Source organism: Hyla sarda, chromosome 6, assembly GCF_029499605.1.
Source record: "Hyla sarda isolate aHylSar1 chromosome 6, aHylSar1.hap1, whole genome shotgun sequence".
NCBI lineage: Eukaryota > Metazoa > Chordata > Amphibia > Anura > Hylidae > Hyla > Hyla sarda.
In genome coordinates this window covers 261,647,317-261,667,310 of record NC_079194.1, presented here as the reverse complement: position 1 = coordinate 261,667,310, position 19,994 = coordinate 261,647,317, and the positions used below count along the sequence as shown (strand labels likewise).

General features: G+C 44.2%; 1 protein-coding gene and 2 pseudogenes across 12 annotated transcripts in view; 2 read left to right on the top strand and 1 right to left on the bottom strand.

Annotated features, from left to right (window-relative positions):
* Positions 1-19,994, top strand: part of IRF7 (interferon regulatory factor 7) — a 207,756-nt gene that overhangs the window by 69,268 nt on the left and 118,494 nt on the right. The window lies entirely within an intron of this gene.
* On the bottom strand, positions 16,780-16,889 carry LOC130278343 (U2 spliceosomal RNA; annotated as a pseudogene).
* On the top strand, positions 19,531-19,621 carry LOC130278159 (U2 spliceosomal RNA; annotated as a pseudogene).

Here is a 19,994-nt window from a genome sequence, read left to right as displayed (position 1 = left end):
CTAGACCCCTGAGCAAGTGGCTGACAGCCCTGGGAGGGCGAATTCCACCTCTCTCCTGCAGCCTCCTTCCCCACTGGACCCTCAGCATAAGGGGGCCTCAGATGGACAGCCCCTCTCTTGGGTGGCCATTGTTAGGGATTCCCCCACTCCTCAGCCCACTGCATCGAGCCTGCCTGTCTTTATTGCCACTCATGCCCCTCTGGCCTCACCTGTGGACCGCCTGACTGCTAGGCTGGACTGGGCCTCTTCCCTCAACTCCTCCAACCCTGCCTCATCTACCCCCCCCCCCCCCCCCCCCCCGGAGTTGTCCTGGACATTTCATCTACCAGCCCCTCACATTTTATGTCTTGTGCTCCCAAGCCCCTGCGGGATATGTCCACTGTCAGTCAGACTATCTCCAGGGACTTCTGGCCCTGTGCCTGTGAGGGACCCATTATTGTCAACAGCGGCCTCTGCAACCCTTGCTCCGGAGAGTGGGAGGTCCTCCTTGGACACTCTGTCCAAGGCAGATCTGGAATGCTCCGGGATCCCCGCTCCTATGCCTACTCCCCTGGATCTGTGTCCTTTTGTTTCACAAATTCCAACTAAAGAAGATTTCCGCTCTTTGATCTCTGAGGTTAAGGATGCATATCGGGCTGAAATCTCTTCTCTCTGTCAGGACTTGCAACATGTTTCGGATAGAGTTGAGAACCTAGGGGAGACCCATGACTCCACCAGGGCCTCTGTTGCTCAGCTTCACTCTACGATACAGTCAGAGTTTCTTTGTGATTTGCATAACCATGTGGAGGACCTGGACAATAGGGGGCACTGTAACCATATCCGAGTGCGGGGGTCTCCCCGAAGCCACAGGGGAGGAAGATCTTCATGCTACCCTGGAAGCAGTCTTTAACCTCATCCTGGGCGAACCCCCGTCCCATAAAATCAAATTGGACAGGTCCAAGCCCTCCAATGGCCCACCCAGGGATGTAATTTGTTGTGTGAATGACTTTCAACTTAAGGAAGCTATTCTGGCTAAGGCCCGCTTCCTGCAGAATTTTTATGGCGCTCCTATCCAGCTATATCAGGACCTTTCCTGGATCACCCTTTGGAAACGACACCTTCTACATCCTCTTTTGGCTGTTCCGCGAACTCATCAAGTCCCCTATTGCTGGAGTTTCCCTTTTGCCTTGCAAGCCCGTAAAGATGAAGGCTCTGCTGTCCAGCTCTCACACTCTGATATTCCATCATTCTGCTCAGCATTGGATATCCCTGCACCTCAGGTGATGGACTAGGGCATCTCAAACCCTTTGACACTTAGACCATTCCGGTTCTTTCCAATTTCTGACTCATCTCTACCTGTTTGCTTTCTCAGCCTCTTCGGGTAGAAAGTCGGCTGGGGTAGCAATTCTGGTTTCCCGATCCGGTCCCGTCCAGGTCTCCTCTGCCTTTACTGATCCCCAGGGAGGGTACATCATAGTGGAGGGCTCCCTTGGTGGTAAACCCCTGCTTCTCTGTAATCTCTACGCACCAAATACCTCCCAAATCCCATTTTTGCGCCGGGTCCTTGCTCACTTACATAAATTTCCCCATTCGGCTTGGCCCATGGGTGGTGATTTTAACCTCATTTTTTTTCCCCCCTCTATGGACCATCATTCCCCTCTTAATTCCCTGACGCCCCTTCCCAATTGCGTCTCGCTTCTTTGTTCCGTCGTTTGATTTGCTCCTCTTCCCTGTATGACCTGTGGAGCATCAATCATCCCACTGATAGGTCTTTCTCGTTTTACTCCCACCCGCTTAATTTACATAGCCGTATAGACTATTTCTTTGGCAATCTTCCTATGGTACGCATGTCCTCCTCTGCTTCCCTTGGCCCAATCTCCTAGTCTGATCACAGTCCAGTTCTTCTGTCTTTTTCTCCTTTCGCCTCCCTTCCTAGGCGCTGCCACTGGCGGCTTAATGATTCTCTACTCAAATCTTTGCTCTCCCGGGAATCGATCCAGGCTTTTATTACTGAATATTTTCCATTGAATCGGACCCCTCTCAGGCTGTTATTTGGGAGGCCCATAAATCGGTGATCCGGGGGCATTGTATTGCTCTGGGCTTCCGTCTGAAACATGATGCCTTGGCTCGTTCCCGGGAGCTGCGCACTCAAATTCACAACCTTGAAGCTGCCTTACTTTCTTCTCCTTCTCTTTCGGCGCTGAGACGTCAGGTCGCGGCGCATGCCCAATTAAGAGAACTTAAGGTCAGAGCAGTGGAACAACAGCTTCTCTTTGCAAAGCAGCGATTCTATGAGAAGGGTAGCAAAGCCCAATTGATGTTGGCTAGACGCCTACGAGATCGTGCTGTGGCCCAGACGCCCTCGACTTTGAAGGATCCCTCTGGCACTCTTCACTATCACCCGGATGCCATTTCTCAGGACTACTTTTTCGGGACTACTATTCTAAGTTATACTCTCTCCCTTCCTAACTGCCTTCTGACCCTGGGGAACGTGATGCTCTGTTGGACACTTTTCTTTCGGAGTGCCACTTGCGGTCTCTCTCAGCATCTGACCAGGCCTCTTTGAATGCCCCGATCACGCCTGACGAGGTGACCGAGATTCTTAAATCCTTACCTTCGGGCTGTTCCCCCCGGGTCAGACAGTTTCACCTATTTATATTACAAGACCTTTTCCACTCTTCTCCTTCCTCATCTTGTTTATCTTTTTAACTATTTCTTGGGGGGGGGGGGGGGGAGAGGGGATCTAGCAGACCTTTTTGCACTCTTTTTTTTTACCCTCCTCCCTAAACCAGGCAAGGACCGGCATGACTGCTCCAGCTATAGGCCTATAGCCATGCTCAATACTGACCATAGTTATTCTCTAAAATGTTGGCAACCCGCCTCAGTTGTTTTCCCCCTGAGGCGGGTCTGCCTCCCTCCCTTTCCGCTCAGTTACGAGCTGTCTATTCTTTTTGCCGGTCTCCCTCAGCTATTAGCTATCTTGGTGTTCACCTCACCTCTCATTACTCCTCTCTCTATACTACTAACTACTGTCTACTGTTTTCTTTTTCGCTATGTGTGTGGGGTATTTCTCCAAGAAATTTAAACTCCTTTCATAGTTAGTTAGTTAGTATGGTTGGTTGAAAAAAGACATACGTCCATCAAGTCCAACCAGGGGATTGAAGGGAAGGATGTAAGGGGATAAGGGAACGGGATGTAGTTTTATAATTCTGCATAAGCATTAATGTTATTTTGTTCCAGGAATGTATCTAACCCTGCTTTAAAGCTGTTAATTGTTCCTGCTGTGACCAGTTCCTGAGGTAGACCGTTCCATAAATTCACAGTCCTCACGGTAAAGAAGGCGTGCCGCCCCTTTAGACTAAACCTTTTCTTCTCCAGACGGAGGGAGTGCCCCCTCGTCCTTTGGGGGGGTTTAACCTGGAACAGTTTTTCTCCATATTTTTTGTATGGGCCATTTATATACTTATATACGTTTATCATATCCCCCCTTAAACGTCTCTTCTCAAGACTAAACAATTGTAACTCCTTTAATCGCTCCTCATAGCTAAGATGTTCCATGCCCCATATTAGTTTAGTCGCGCGTCTCTGCACCCTTTCCAACTCCGCAGTGTCCCTTTTATGAACAGGCGACCAAAACTGAACAGCATATTCCAGGTGAGGCCGTACCAATGCTTTATAAAGGGGGAGTATTATGTCCCTGCCCCTCGAGTCCATGCCTCTTTTTATACATGACAATATCCTGCCGGCTTTGGAAGCAGCAGCCTGACATTGCATGCTATTTTGTAGTCTGTGATCTACAAGTACACCCAGATCCTTCTCTACCAGTGACTCTGCCAGTTTAATCCCCCCTAAGACATACGACGCATGCAGGTTATTAGTACCCAGATGCATAACTTTACATTTATCCACATTGAACCTCATTTGCCAAGTGGATGCCCAGACACTTAGTCTATCCAAGTCATCTTGTAACTTATGCACATCCTCTATAGACTGTACCTTGCTACAAAGCTTGGTGTCATCTGCAAAGATAGAAACAGAGCTGTTAATACCATCCTCTATATCATTGATAAATAAATTAAACAGCAGCGGGCCCAGTACTGAACCTTGGGGTACACCACTAATAACCGGGGACCAATCAGAGTACGAATCATTTACCACCACTCTCTGGGTACGATCCATGAGCCAGTGTTCAATCCAGTTACAAACTAAAGTTTCCAAGCCCAAGGACCTTAACTTACCTGTCAGATGTCTGTGAGGGACAGTATCAAACACTTTGGCAAAATCCAGAAACACTATATCCACAGCCATTCCTCTGTCAAGGCTTCTACTCACCTCTTCATAAAAGCAAATTAGATTAGTTTGAAAATTTCTATCCTTAGTAAACCCATGCTGGCTATCACTTATAATATTATTATCCCCTATGTATTCCTGTATGTAATCCCTTATAAGTCCTTCAAACAATTTACCCACAATGCACGTTAGACTTACCGGTCTATAATTGCCTGGCGAAGACCTAGAGCCCTTCTTGAAGATTGGTACCACATTAGCCTTGCGCCAGTCCCTTGGCACTATCTCTTCACTTCTTTACCATCTTGCTTTCTCCCCGGGCTTGACTTCATGCATGGTTAAGGAATGGGGGGTAGACGGCTTTTCTGTTGGGCTGACATTGTAGACCCTCTTTCCCGCACACTACTGTTCTTTGAGGACTTAGTCTCTTGCATGTGTCTTCCCTCCTCCGAATGACTCCATTATCTCCAGCTTAGGCACTTTATGTTGTCTGCCCTGGGTACTCATGTGGTCTCCTTACCTATGGCCTTTGAGCTGTTATGCCATTCTGGCACGCAGATGAAGGGCCTTCTCTCGGACATTTATCCTATTATTAACGCTCCACTGCACAGGAGTCCCCATCCCATGAGTTGTTGGGAGGAGGTCTTGAACACCACCATCACACTTCCCCAATGGCAGATCATTTGGCAACGGGCCTCTAAGGCCTCCATTTGGCTCCATGATGCACGTTCCCGCACCAGGACGAGTATACATGTCCATGGATCTCGTTGGTACTGCCCAGTGTACCCACAAAATTGTGTCAGGGTCTCGTCTGTATCACACAGCTGGGACCAAAGTAAACTTTTTGTCTCTGTCAGAAGTGACCACAGGCAGTAAGTGGTTTGACAGAGGGAGGGAGCTTCCTCTGTCTCCCCTGTAGCAACCCGCAACGCGTTTTTGGGGTGTTGTATCTGATCCCCAGCAGGCGGGGGCCTGTCACACTATCGGGACTTAAGTATAGCGACCACGAGCTGTAAGGATTTTGAAAGAGGGAGGGGGCTCCCTCTGTGTCTCTCCTATCAGCACCCTGCAATGATCGCAGGGTGTTGGTGCTCACCTGGGCAACTGGGGGTCTCACAAAGACCCCCAGGTCTGCCTTGGTAATTGCCTGCATGAGGACATGCCAGAGGCATGTCCTCATATTCTGCCTGCCAGTGTAAAACTGACAGGCAGCATATTACTGCACTGCTTTGGAATACTAAGTATTCCAAAGGATTTAAAAAAAAAAAAAGTGTAAAAAAAAAACATTTTTATAAGAAAAAGTGTCATTTAAAAAAAAAAAAAAAAAGTAACAAAAGTGTAAACCACAAAAAAAACATACATTTATTAAATAAATAAAAATACATAAAGTGTAGGGTCACACAGTGTAGGGTCACATGTGAAATATGCTGCGAATGCGCCGATGGCAGTCACAAGAGCGAGCTCCCTGCTGCGTCTGGGTGGCTCTGTGTGTCTGCTCGTAGCGGTGGCCTTTTTTCCACCAGCAGTTACGAGCTGACACACTGAGCTATCAAGCTGCAACAGTGAGCTCGCACTTGTGACTGCCAGCGGCGGAACCGCAGTGTAAATATGCTGCGGATGCGCTCCATGTGACCCTACCCTTATAAAAATTTTTTTTTTTTTTTACAAAGGCCCCATTCATACTGCATTTCTGCAGTATGTTAGAGGTATCCGTCAGCATCCTGTCAAAAAAGTGATGCCGATGTATACCGATCAGGGACCGATCAGAGTGGTCCCTGGTCCAGCTAATACATATTTCTCGGAGTCCACATGGAGTCACTTGTGGGGGTGCAGTATCATTCTGCCACCTCCGATCCTTTGCCGGTGTGGAGAGGTGTTTATAATTCATATAATTATGTTCTGAAAGTCAAAGAGTGCGTCTCTCCTTTTGGATCCTATCAGGCAGTTCGGAAACCAAATATAAGAGTAAATAGTAGGAGTCAGCACTCGTCCCTTGTGCTTGCGGACAAATCTTAGGACAAACAAAATAAAAGGGTCCCAGCACTCACGTAATGCTTCAAGCACCTCTGTGTTTATTCGGAAGACATCTTTAAGGCAAAGTTGCGATAAACAGGATGTGTTTCGGCTGATTAGCCTTCTTCAGCTGATATACCCAATACTAACTAACAGCTCAAATATATAGGAAGCCAGCCCCTTCCGTCTACAGGTGAGCACACCTGTGCTAGTTAGGGGGTGTTTACAATTTACATTGATAGTTAACACATTCAGTGCATATAACACATATTCAATACCGCAACCCAAACAATACCGCAGCGTCCCTTGAGAAAGTCCATCAAGCAGACGAAACGTGTGACAGATAAATCACTGAGTCACAGAGGTAGGTCACAAAACAAATGACAAAGGAGTGGTTGCACACACAGGTTAATATGCAAAATGGTTCATGTAACATGATATACATAGAGCCGATAGATCCCAGTGCACGTAGTCCCAATTGGACTTCTGTAGGGGGTTTACGCCAACTGTGAAAGAAACACTTGAATACCAGTGTCACTTGATAGAATAGTATGAAACTATGGTGACAAAGCGTGACAGGAAAACAGCTTACTAATCCTATCAAACTGTTGTACATGTGGCAACCGAATGTAGTCCTCCAATATTACCAAACGAGGACCTAAAAGGTCCATGGTGGGGACCAAAAATTAAGGTAGGAAGACCTGAAGGTATACATATATATATATATATATATATATATATATATATTGTAGGGAACAGCTGACGCGGTGGGGTCGGCAATGACAGTATTCACACAGGCAGTAGGTTTCAAATGTCCAAGAGGATGTTTATTGAAATGAATTTTAGGCATGAAGCACAGTGCAAAAAAAAAAAAAAAAAAAACCTAAGCCTGTCCGGCTCTAACTAAACATCAGGATACCTCTCTATCCTACTGTGGGCCTAATGTCTGGCCCCAAGCAAACTCACACAAATGTCCATAGAGGAAGGTTCAGACCTGGTAGGTTTGAGCTGCAGCTCTGGCTGTGGCTGTTTCTCCACTAGGTGTGTGGACTGGAGCACTCCCACATCCAACCTGCCCTCCAGTCCAGGAAATCCAGACCATGAAGTTTAACCCCTTCCCGCAGAATGGCATATATAAACGCCGGGTTGTGCAGTGCGTTCGCGCATCCCGGCGTTTATAAATGACATTCAGTTAACCCGGCGATGCGCAGCATCGCACGGGTTAACTGGCAGAAGTCCCGCTGTTTCCAGCAGGGGACAACTTCTGCTTCACCCCCAGGACCATCCATTGATGGTCCTGGTCAGCGATCACTGTGATTGGTCCCTGTGGACCAATCACAATGATCTAGGGTGAAAGTTCAGATCCCCCGCACTGCCCACCCCTGGAAGTCGGGCAGAACGGGGGACGATGGCTGCGGGGGCTCGCGGCATAGGTGGGGGAACACGTGGGGACCGGCAGCCTTACCCGAACCAGCGGTGGGACCGAGGAGCAGCGCGGGACCGGCCACGTGGACGAGCAGCGACGGGACCGACAGGTGAGTATATGGTCCTCAGAAGCAGCAGTGAAGAACTTCACTGCTGCTTCTAGGAGTCTGAAAACTACAACTCCCAGCATGCCTAGACAGCCTTTGGCTGTCTGGGCATGCTGGGAGTTGTAGTTTTGCAACATCTGGAGGGCCCCAGTTTGGAGACCATTGTATAATGGTCTCCAATCTGTGCTCTTCCAGCTGTTGCAAAACTACAACTCCCAGCATGCACTGACTGTCCAGGCATGCTGGGAGTTTTAGTTCAGCAACATCTGGCCCTTCAGATATTGCCGAACTACAACTCCCAGCATGCCCTTCAGCTGTCTGGGCATGCTGGGAGTTGTAGTTTTGCAACAACTGGAGACACACTGGTTGGGAAACATTGTTTCTAACTCAGTGTTTCCTAACCTGTGTGCCTCCAGCTGTTGCAAAACTATAACTCCCAGCATGCACTAACAGACCATGCATGCTGGGAGTTGTGGTTTTGCAACAGCTGGTGCACCCCCCACCCCTGTGAATGTACAGGGTACATTCACATGGGCGAGGCTTTTACAGTGGGTTTCTCACTGCAAGTTTGAGATGCAGCAAATTTTGCGCTGGGAAACTCGCTGTAATCCCACGCCCATGTGACTGTACCCTAAAAACACTACACTACACCTACACAAAATAAAATAAAAAGTTAAAAACACTACATATACACATACCCCTACACAGCCCCCCTCCCCCAATACGAACGTCCGGTACAACACTGTTTCCAAAGCAGAGCCTCCAGCTGTTGAAAAACAACAACTCCCAGTATTGCCGGACAGCCGTTGACTGTCCACGCATGCTGGGAGTTTTGCAACAGCTGGAGGCACCCTGTTTGGGAATCACTGGCGTAGAATACCCCTATGTCCCCCCCAATGCAAGTCCCTAATTTAGGCCTCAAATTCACATGGCGCTCTCACTTTGGAGCCCTGTCGTATTTCAAGGCAACAGTTTAGGGTCACATATGGGGTATCGCCGTACTCGGGAGAAATTGCGTTACAAGGTTTGGGGGGTATTTTCTTCTTTAACCCTTCATGAAAAGGAAATGTTGGGGTCTACACCAGAATGTTAGTGTAAAAAATTTTAATTTTTTACACTAACATGCTGATGTTGCCCTATACTTTACATTTTCACAAGAGGTAAAAGGGAAAAAAGCCCCCCAAATTTTTTAACGCAATTTCTCCCGACTACGGAGATACTCCATATGTGGGCGCAAAGTGCTCTGGGGGCGCACAACAAGGCCCAGAAGGGAGAGCGCACCATGTACATTTGAGGTGATTTGCACAGGGGTGGCTGATTGTTACAGCGGTTTTGACAAACGCAAAAAAAACAAAACCCCACATGTGACCCCATTTCGGAAACGACACCCCTCACGGAATGTAATGAGGGGTGCAGTGAGAATTTACCCCCCACAGGTGTCTGACTGATCTTTGGAACAGTGGTCCGTGAAAATGAAAACTTGTACAGCCCACTGTTCCAAAGATCTGTCAGACACCAGTGGGGGGCAAATGCTAACTGTACCCCTTGTTACGTTCCTCAAGGGGTCTAGTTTCCAAAATGATATGCCATGTGTTCTTTTTTTTGCTGTCCTGGCACCATAGGGGCTTCCTAAATGCGACATGCTCCCCGAGCAAAATTTGCTCTCAAAAAGCCAAATATGACTCCTTCTCTTCTGAGCATTGTAGTTCGCCCATAGTGCACTTCAGGTCAACTTATGGGGTACCTCCATACTCAGAAGAGATGGGGTTACAAATTTTGGGGGGTATTTTCTGCTATTAACCCTTGGAAAAATTTGAAATTTGGGGGGAAACACACATTTTAGTGAAAAAAAATATATATTTTTTTACATATGCAAAAGTCGTGAAACACCTGTGGGGTATTAAGGCTCACTTTATTCCTTATTACGTTCCTCAAGGGGTCTAGTTTCCAAAATGGTATGCCATGTGAGGGTTTTTTGCTGTTCTGGCACCATAGGGGCTTCCTAAATGCAACATGCCCCCCAAAAATCATTTCAGAAAAACGTACTCTCCAAAATCCCCTTGTCGCTCTTTCCCTTCTGAGCCCTCTACTGCGCCCGCCAAACACTTTACATAGACATATGAGGTATGTGCTTACTCAAGAGAAATTGGGCTACAAATATAAGTATACATTTTCTCCTTTTACCCCTTGTAATAATTCAAAAATTGGGTCTACAAGAACATGCGAGTGTAAAAAATGAAGATTGTGAATTTTCTCCTTCACTTTGCTTCTATTCCTGTGAAACACCTAAAGGGTTAAAATGATGACTGGATGTCATTTTGAATACTTTGGGGGGTGCAGTTTTTATAATGGGGTCTTTTGTGGGGTATTTCTAATATGAAGACCCTTCAAATCCACTTCAAACCTGAACTGGTCCCTGAAAAATAGTGAGTTTGAAAATTTTGTGAAAAATTGGAAAATTGCTGCTGAACTGTCTTCCAAAAGTAAAAACTCGTCACTTTTATGATGCAAACATAAAGTAGACATATTGCATATGTGAATAAAAAAATTTTTTATTTGTAATATACATTTTCCTTACAAGCAGAGAGCTTCAAAGTTAGAAAAATGCAACATTTTCTAATTTTTCATCAAATTTTAGGATTTTTCACAAGGAAAGGATGCAAGTTACCACAAAATTTTACCACCATGTTAAAGTAGAATATGTCACGAAAAAACAATCTCGGAATCAGAATGATAACTAAAAGCATTCCAGAGTTATTAATGTTTAAAGTGACAGTGGTCAGATGTGCAAAAAACGCTCTGGTCCTTAAGGCCAAAATGGGCTTGGTCCTGAAGGGGTTAAACAAAAGAGGCCAAGCAGACTAGCTCTGCTAAAGCAGCATATCCTTCTGGATTTCCTTTATCGTGGCTGGCTGAGGAAACCAGGCGAAATATACACCCCATCCACCACTTTCCCGTACACTTTACCACAATATATATTATATATATATACATACAAATAAGACCATCAGTGACCCCCAAAAAAAACAATAGAAACTGAGATGTATCGCAATCAATGTGTTCAGATGCCACTTACCAAAAAGGAAGGGCTAACATAGATATATCCAGAGCCAAATGATAAATCCCACTCATAGGAAAATGGTGCTATAGGCTGTAATGAAATAAGATAACTCTGTAACAACAGATCAAATGTAGAGTGACACAGAGGACAAGAAAATATATAAACTGCAACTTACTGACCTGGTGTAGAGTAAATGATGAGCATCAGATCTCAAATGGAAACCAGCAGTTAAGCCAGATTAAGCTATTGGGCTGGTGTAAAGTCAGATGAGAGCTCACATATGGCATCCAGCAGACAGATAGGATAGAGCCAATGTGCTGCAAATAAACAAGAGTGCCTATTAATACAGTGGCATAGGGGCCCTTGGTGAAGCCAGCATATATTATGCCCTTGTGGCGAAGCCATTCCATGTACTAACCTGGTGTCCAGATGAATAGGAGGATAGTGAGCCCGGAGACGCCGCTGGAATAATGCTGCGTATCCGGCACATAAATGGCCTGATGCAGCGCATCTATGCAAGATGGTTGGTAAGTATATAAAATGAATATGATGATAATAGCAATAATAGTTTGGCCTTGATGAGCACAACTTGAATAAGGGGTGAGAGGTCAAAAGGTACTGCTTAGGACTTGACATCTAAAAACCAGGCCTACAAAGAAACAAAAGTACACGGTGGTCCATATATATGGATACACCTTAATAAAATGGGAATGGTTAGTGATATTAACTTCCTGTTTGTGGCACATTAGTATATGTGAGGGGGGAAACTTTTCAAGATGGGTGGTGACCATGGTGGCCATTTTGAAGTCGGCCATTTTGAATCCAACTTTTGTTTTTTCAATAGAAAGAGGGTCATGTGACACATCAAACTTATTGGGAATTTCACAAGAAAAACAATGACGTGCTTGGTTTTAATGTAACATTATTCTTTCATGAGTTATTTACAAGTTTCTGACCACTTATAAAATGTGTTCAATGTGCTTCCCATTGTGTTGGATTGTCAATGCAACCCTCTTCTCCCACTCTTCACACACTGATAGCAACACCGCAGGAGAAATGCTAGCACAGGCTACCAGTATCCGTAGTTTCAGGTGCTGCAGAATGGGCAAAACAAAAATTGGAACAGGACCCTCAGTAAACGCAGAAAATTTTTTTCAGTGATGAGGCAAACTTTTATGTGAATGGTGAAGTTAACAAACAAAACCACCGTTATTGGTCTGACACTAACCCACATTGGATAGATCCCTCCAAGACTGTTGGAACACAAAAATTGATGGTATGGTGTGGTATATGGGGTACAAAGATAGTGGGGCCATTCTTCATCAATTAAAACCTCAAGGCCACTGGATATGCGAAATTGCTACATGATGATGTGTTTCCCTCTTTATGCACTGAAGCTGGCACGTTCCCTGAGTTTTTCCAGCAAGATGGTGCACCACCACATTATGGGTGTCAGGTTCGAGCATTCCTAGATTAACAGTTTCCTGGAAAGTGGATTGGTCATCGTGGGCCAGTTGAATGGCCCCCAAGGTCTCCCGATCTGACCCCCTTAGACTTTTATCTTTGGGGTCATCTGAAGGCAATTGTCTATGCTGCGAAGATACGAGATGTGCAGCACCTGAAACTATGGATACTGGAAGCCTGTGCGAGCATTTCTCCTGCTGTGTTGCTATGAGTGTGTGAAGAGTGGGAGAAGAGGGTTGCATTGACAATCCAACACAATGGGCAGCACATTGAAAACATTTTATAAGTGGTCAGAAACTTGTAAATAACTCAGGAAAGAATAAAGTTACGTTAAAACCAAGCACATCATTGTTTTTCTTGTGAAATTCCCAATAAGTTTAATGTGTCACATGACCCTCTTCCTATTGAAAAAACAAAAGTTGGATTCAAAATGGCCAACTTCAAAATGGCCGCCATGGTCACCACCCATCTTGAAAAGTTTCCCCCCTCACATATACTAATGTGCCACAAACAGGAAGTTAATATCACCAACCATTCCCATTTTATTAAAGTGTATCCATATAAATGGCCCACCCTGTAGATAATGGGGTTGGTACGAGCCCAGCCTGATGGCATAAAATGTGGATAATGGCAAAGATAATTGATGAACAACTGGACACTGAGAACATAGAAAACAGAATAGGGGAAGAAATGTATAATGAAATTAAATAAATTATACAAAGGATAGGGCATCATTCGAGCCAAGGGGAGTTACAGTTTTTAGTCTGTGTATCCACCTTGCTTCCATTTGGAGGAGTTGTCGATCAATATTACCTCCTCTAATATCCATTTTTAATGTTTCAATGGCTTGGAAAGAGATGTTCAAGGGGGAGTCAGCAAGATGGAGGTGCATGTGGTTAGATAGGGTTTTATCCCTTCAATTCTTGATTATATATATATATATATATATATATATATATATATATATATATATATATATAACTGTTTATTTGTAAATTTTTAATTTTACAAAATTGAAAGAAAAGCAAAATAGAGATAAGGTATAAAGACAATAATAGAACTCATAACTTATCAATGTCAAGTATATATAGCAAAGTTGTGGTTTCACAATTTCAATTAGCAGCCTTGTAATTATGTTTCAATATACAATTCAGGTTATTATTTAACACTTAGTTAATTCAGTCAATAAAAAGTAAATTGAACATACCATTCTTCCCATGATAAACTAGCTTTTCTACGTGACCATTATAACAACCTTGCTATGTATAATCCATTGTAAATAAAGAAAAAAGAAAGAGAAAAAGAAAAAAGAGACGTTAAAAGTGAAAGAAGAAAAAACAAAAAAAAGTTAAAAGGAAATAAAAGTAATATGTAAAATTAAATAAACAGACTAGAGAAACGATCTGCATGATCCCCTTCAACCTTTTTGTCGTTTTTGTTATTTTGTTGTAGGTGTCCTCGCTATGTGTCGTAGTCATCCCATACCCACATCACCCACATGTTCTAAGACACAGCGTCTTAGTTCTCTTTTGGGCAAGGACATGTGGCCAAATAGATTACTCCATTGGTCTTGCAGTTGGCATACTTGAAGTTTCTAAATTCATGGTTGTCTGTATCTTTTGAAAATTTTGGACACTTTAATAAAATCACATTCCTTACAACTGCAACACCTGAATGTCCCTGTGATGTTATGATCCAATCAGGTTGATTTTTTAGGGGGTGTAAAATGACTATGGACTAGGAGATCGTTTAGATTCTTTGCTCTCCTATAGGTGATGACTGCCCTGTCTTCCATGAATTGGCCCATGTGTGGATCAGATTTTAGAATGGGCCAATATTGGTTAATAATAGACCACACCAAATGTGGCAATGATCCGTAATGGAGTGGTGTTGACTGAATCAAGATCCCTAGGTTGTAGGAGTTGGGCTCTGTCCCTTTGTTGCGCAGATAGGCCTCAAGTTCAACCACGAAATAAACAAAAATACTCAGAATTTCTTGGATGTCGTTCTCGAAATAAATAACCATGGAGGTATTAACAACAGAGTCTTTAGAAAACCAACTGCAGGGAATAATTTGTTAAGGTGGGAAAGCACCATCCGACACCATTAAAATGAGGCATCCCAAAGGGACAATATTACCGCATCCAAAGAAATTGCTCCTCTGAACAAGCATTTAAAGTAGAAGCCCAAACAATGAAAACAAGATTCAAAGAAAGAATAATATTTTAAGACAAGCGCAACAAACGGACAGAGCCCAACTCCTACAACCTAGGGATCTTGATTCAGTCAACACCACTCCATTACGGATCATTGCCACATTTGATGTGGCTTCTAATGATATACAGTCTATTATTAGCCAATATTTTCCCATTCTAAAATCTAACCCACTCGTGGGCCAATTCGTGGAAGACAGGGAAGTCATCACCCATAGGAGAGAAAAGAATCTAAAAACGATCTCCTAGTCCATAGTCATTTTACACCTCCTAAAAAAATCAACCTGGTTGGATCATAACATCACAGGGACATTCAGGTGTGGCAGTTGTAAGGCATGTGATTTTATTGAAGTGTCCAAAACCTTCAAAAGATACACAGACAACCATGAATTTAGAAACTTCAAGTACGCCAACTGAAAGACCGTAGGATTAATCTATTCGGCCACATGCCCTTGCCCAAAAGGGTATGTGGGAAAAACCCACAGAGAACTAAGACACCGTGTCTTAGAACATGTGGGTGATATCAAGAATAGAAGGGATAAAAGCCTATCTAACCACATGCTCCTCCATCATGCTGACTCCCCCTTGAACATCTTTCCAAGCCATTGAAACATTAAAAATGGATATTAGAGGAGGTAATATTGATCTACAACTCCTCCAAATGGAAGCAAGGTGGATACACCGACTTAGGCTGCATTCACACCACGTTTTGTACATACGGGTGCCGGATCCGGCGGGGGGAGGGGCAAACCAGGCACTCCCGTACCCCCAGCCGGTTTTGGACCGGACCTAAAACCGTAGTATACTACAGTTTTAGGTCCGGTCAGGAAACCACATACGGGTCAAAACTGAGCCGACCGCAGTCACCGTTTGACTCTGGTCGGATTATTAAAGTAAATGGAGTCACGGGCTGATACGGCTGGGGCATGGGAGTGCCTGGTTTGCCCCTCCCCCCGCCGGATCCGGCACCCAAATGTACAAAACGTGGTGTGAATGCAGCCTAAAAACTGTAACTCCCCTTGGCTTGAATGATGCCCTATCCTTTGCATCATTACTTTTCTTCCCCTATTTCATTTTCTATCTCCTCAGTGTCAATTATCTATGCCATTATTCACATTTTATGCTATCAGGTTTGGCTCGTACCAACCCCATTATTTACTTTTGTATCTTTGTAGGCCTGGTTTTTTAGATGTCAAGTCCTAAGCAGTACCTTTGACTTCTCATTCAAGTTGTGGTCATCAAGGCCACAGCATTATTGCTATTGTCATCATATCCATTTTATATACTAAATAATTTGATAAACTAAAAAATTTTTTTTTAATCAATTTTTTCTTTCTTTATTATGGTACAGGTCTATCTACCTAGTCCATATACATATTTGCGTTTTTATTGTTATTTAGCAAGTATATGGTCATTTATCAAATGATCTGGTGTTATTATCCTCTTTTTTTTTTTTTTTTTTTTTTTTTTTTATCTAAAGCCGAGGAACGTGCTTTCGATTCACCCAAAGTGCAAGAAAAAGTGCAAACGTGTTACACTAAAAAAACGTGCACAAAGGATGCGGTCTATCGCAAGCCCTTCTCCGATAGGAGAGAGGCCCCCCAACAAACCTTACCCTTCGCCTCCGGACCAAAAGGTACCTGCGAGGTTCCAGGTTCGATGTCCCTTTTCGCCGAAGCTACTAGGGGACCACAAATGCTCCCGGCATCCCCCTTGGCGTTAGCCAAGGTATCTGCCCGCAGAGCCGATTGCGGTAGGTACCCTGCCAAAGCAGGAGTACCCGGGGTGTTTGCAGGGAGGTGCGGAACCTAATGGCCACACACACCTCCCCTAGACCGCCAGGAGGGACACCCAGAAGGGCTACCGCATCCTGACAAATCCTGTGAACACACAACACGCAAAAAGTGACACAGTGAGACAAAAAAATGAATAAATAAGTGAATGTGTGCAGATATACTGCCCGGACATCTGGCCGGATCTATAAAAAATTTCTCTGATCCTAGCCAGAAGGCCGGGAATCAAGAGGTGAGTGCCACAAGGTGAAGAGATTATGGTGCCCGTGCTTCAACTCAGTGAGTCTATTCTCCCAGTGAGTTTCGGCACCTCGGGGTCACCACTCCCCGAGGCACAAAAGTACCTCGGCTCTAGACCCTCTCAGCCTCATGGCGAGACCCGGAGGGAACAGGTCACATCGGGGCAGCCGTCGAGCTGATTCCTCAGAACCAGCCCCGGAAAGCCCTGGTACACCTGCATCCTCCATGCAGCATCCATCCCCACCAGCATGAAAACTGATAAGAACAGATACTACACTTGATCTTAGCCAAAAGGCCGAGAAGCGATTATCCTCTGGTTCTGGCACAGCTGGCTCTGTTTTTTAGCCTTAGCGCAGGATACAGCAAGTCCCAGTGGTGTAGCGCAGCTTGCGTTCCACCTAACCGGAAGTGACACAAATATGCGTTCCTCCAGACTGGAAGGGACATCGATATGTGTTCCACAGGACCGGAAGTGCGGTGCATAGATGCGCTGTATTGGACCATTTAAGCGCCGGATATACGCTGCATTATTCCAGCAGCATCTCCAGACTTACTCACGGCCACTATCTCACCATCCTCCTATTCATCTGGGCACCATGTTAGTACATGGAAAGGCTTCGCCACATGGGCATAATGTATGCTGGCTTCACCTGTACTAATAGGCGCTTCTGTTAATTTACAGCCCATTGGCTCTATCCTATCTGTCTGCTGGATGCCATATGTGAGTTCTCATACCTATTACCTCTTCACACAAGCCCAATAGCTTTATCTGGCTTATTTGCTAGCTGCCATTTCTGAGCTCTGATGCTCATCATTTACTCTACACTAAACCAGTAAGTTGCAGTTTATATATTTTCTTGTCCTCTGTGACACTCTACATGAGATCTTTTACAGAATTATCTTATTTCATTACAGCCTATAGCACCATTTTTCCCTTTCTTTTTGTTGAGTAGCATCTGAACACATTGATTGTGAGATATCTTCTCAGTTTCTATTGTTTCTTTTGGGCTCAATGATTGTCTTTTTTATATATAGGCAGCACTCAGATGGGATATTTCATCCCCCAGACTCCACCCTAGGACCGTCCACCTATCAAGATAATGAAGAAATTAGCATAGTTAATTGCTGACCTGTGATCCTACAGATCACATCTGTGTATTAAAATAGAGACGAATTACAGAAAAAAATAGTATTGGGAGGGTATTTGTGTGCTGCCTTAGGACTCAAGGAAATCAAAATTACAGGTAAGAACAATTTTGTTTTTCCTATTCGTCCTAAGGCAGCACTCAGATGGGATCTAAAATAGAAACCAATAGGGAGGGTAAATCTTAAATGACAATAGCATCAAAGGCTGAATTCTAAGCCTATACTCGAGAATTTAATACGAACAGTGTGGACCAGAAGGCTGCATTACAGACTCAAAATTTGCGGTCAGGAGGAAGTTGAACTGACAGAACAATCTGAAGAATCTGGGAAAAAGAAAAAAATCCTGTGTATATATATATATATATATATATTTTTTTTTTTTTTTTTTTTGCTCAAATTTAAGAGATGGAAGAACATTAACTCCACCTCAGATCTATGAACTTCAACCTCTTCTGGCCGGGAAGGACAAAAAGTTTGCTGATCTCAGCTAGTCAACGCTTTGTTTAGGACAAGACAAGAGCCTCCTGTCACGATCACACCCTATTGGTCCAGCCAAGACGCTAGAGAGAGTGTGATGGTGCAAGGGTTAAGGCCGCAAGACCTCTGGGTATCCACTAGTAGTCCCAGCAAGTCACCAAATTAACCCTTATATAAACGTGTTTCCACCAGAGCTGCCTTCAGAAAGGTGAGCTCATAAATTTAGAGCCATCCGGACTGGACGAAGTATCCATCTGCCAACACAGATTCCACACCGCACCATCTCTTTTGTGAAAATAGGAATCTTGTCTACAGCAAATCTTGATGCATAAGAAGTTTACAAAAATTCTCTCTCAAATACTCAATGATTTGAAAAAGCAGACTCTGAAAAGCAGACAGGATGACCATCACAATGAATTCAGCGGAGATCTTCTGTAAGATTTCTTAACAAAGAACATTGGTGGAAAACAATTTCACTAACAGAGAACATCTCGCCCTGGTTGATCGGCATCCTGAGGAGGTGCAACCTCTCCAATACCCTGTTAAACTCAGAGGCACCAGACTATTTCCGGATCTTCTAGATTCTACAATCTACTAGAAATAAAAGAAGTTCAAGTCATACTATGATGGTATAGTCTCTTCTGTCACATAAGATCTTCATATATGTAGCATTAAGATTCTAAGATAAACTTTGCTGAATCATAATATACTTGTAGTATGGACTGGTTTTTGGTTTCTTGTATGGATCAGAACTGGATTTCTTTGATACGGTCAAACTGCTACAAAGTCAGCCATATCTTCAGTGATGAATGTATACCATTTTAGGGATGAAGATAGCCCGCTGAATATTACCGCCTTTCTACATGCCAGAAGGAAAACTAACAACCGGACCTGAGGATCCCTTGCTGGAGATCTCTGAAGAGGCTCTTTGTCTAATGGCTCTTTGTCTAAAACAAAATCTGTGTAACCAAAGGGAGATGGTGAATGTCTCTTCAATAGACTAGACTTGGACTTATGGAGATGAGCACCACTTAAACAAACCTGATCCTTGGGTTTAGGTGACAGATCTTATAGAAACCATTTCAACTTCTTCCTCCAAGTCTGGACCTGAAAACACACAGAAGACGGCTAAATCTTTTAGTACAGTAAAGTCTAACATATAAAGATGTGAATAACTTCTATCATGTTGACTGCCATGTGACAAACTAGAAGATGTAGCCTTATCTGATAATGTACAAAATCATCGCCTGATGTTAATCATAGCCAAGGGAATTTCACTAATTTAGTTTGATGCCAATAATGTAGTGACATATTTCTGGCACATAATAGCTTCTCAGCCTTTTGGCTAAGATCAAGTGTAGTATCTGTTCTTATCAGTTTAATGCTGGTGGCAGGCAATGCCAGTATGGATCTGGTGGGGATGGGTGCTGCATGGTAGGGAGCAGGTGTACCAGGGCGTTCCGGGGCTGGTTTGGAGGAATCGGCTCGACGGCTGCCCCGTTGTGACCTGCTTCCTCCGGGTCTCGCCATGAGGTAGAGGGGTGTAGAGCCGAGGTACTTCTGTGCCTCGGGGAGTGGTGACCCTGAGGTGCCGAAACTCAATGGGTGTTAACTCACTGAGTGAACACACTGCACCATACTCTTCACCTTTGGCACTCACCCTTTGTCTCCCGGCCTTCTGGCTAGGATCAGGGCAATTTTTATAGATCCAGCTGGATGACCGGGCAGTATATCTGCACTCGTTCACTTATTTTTTTTTTTTTTTTTTGTCACTGTGCCACGTTTGTGT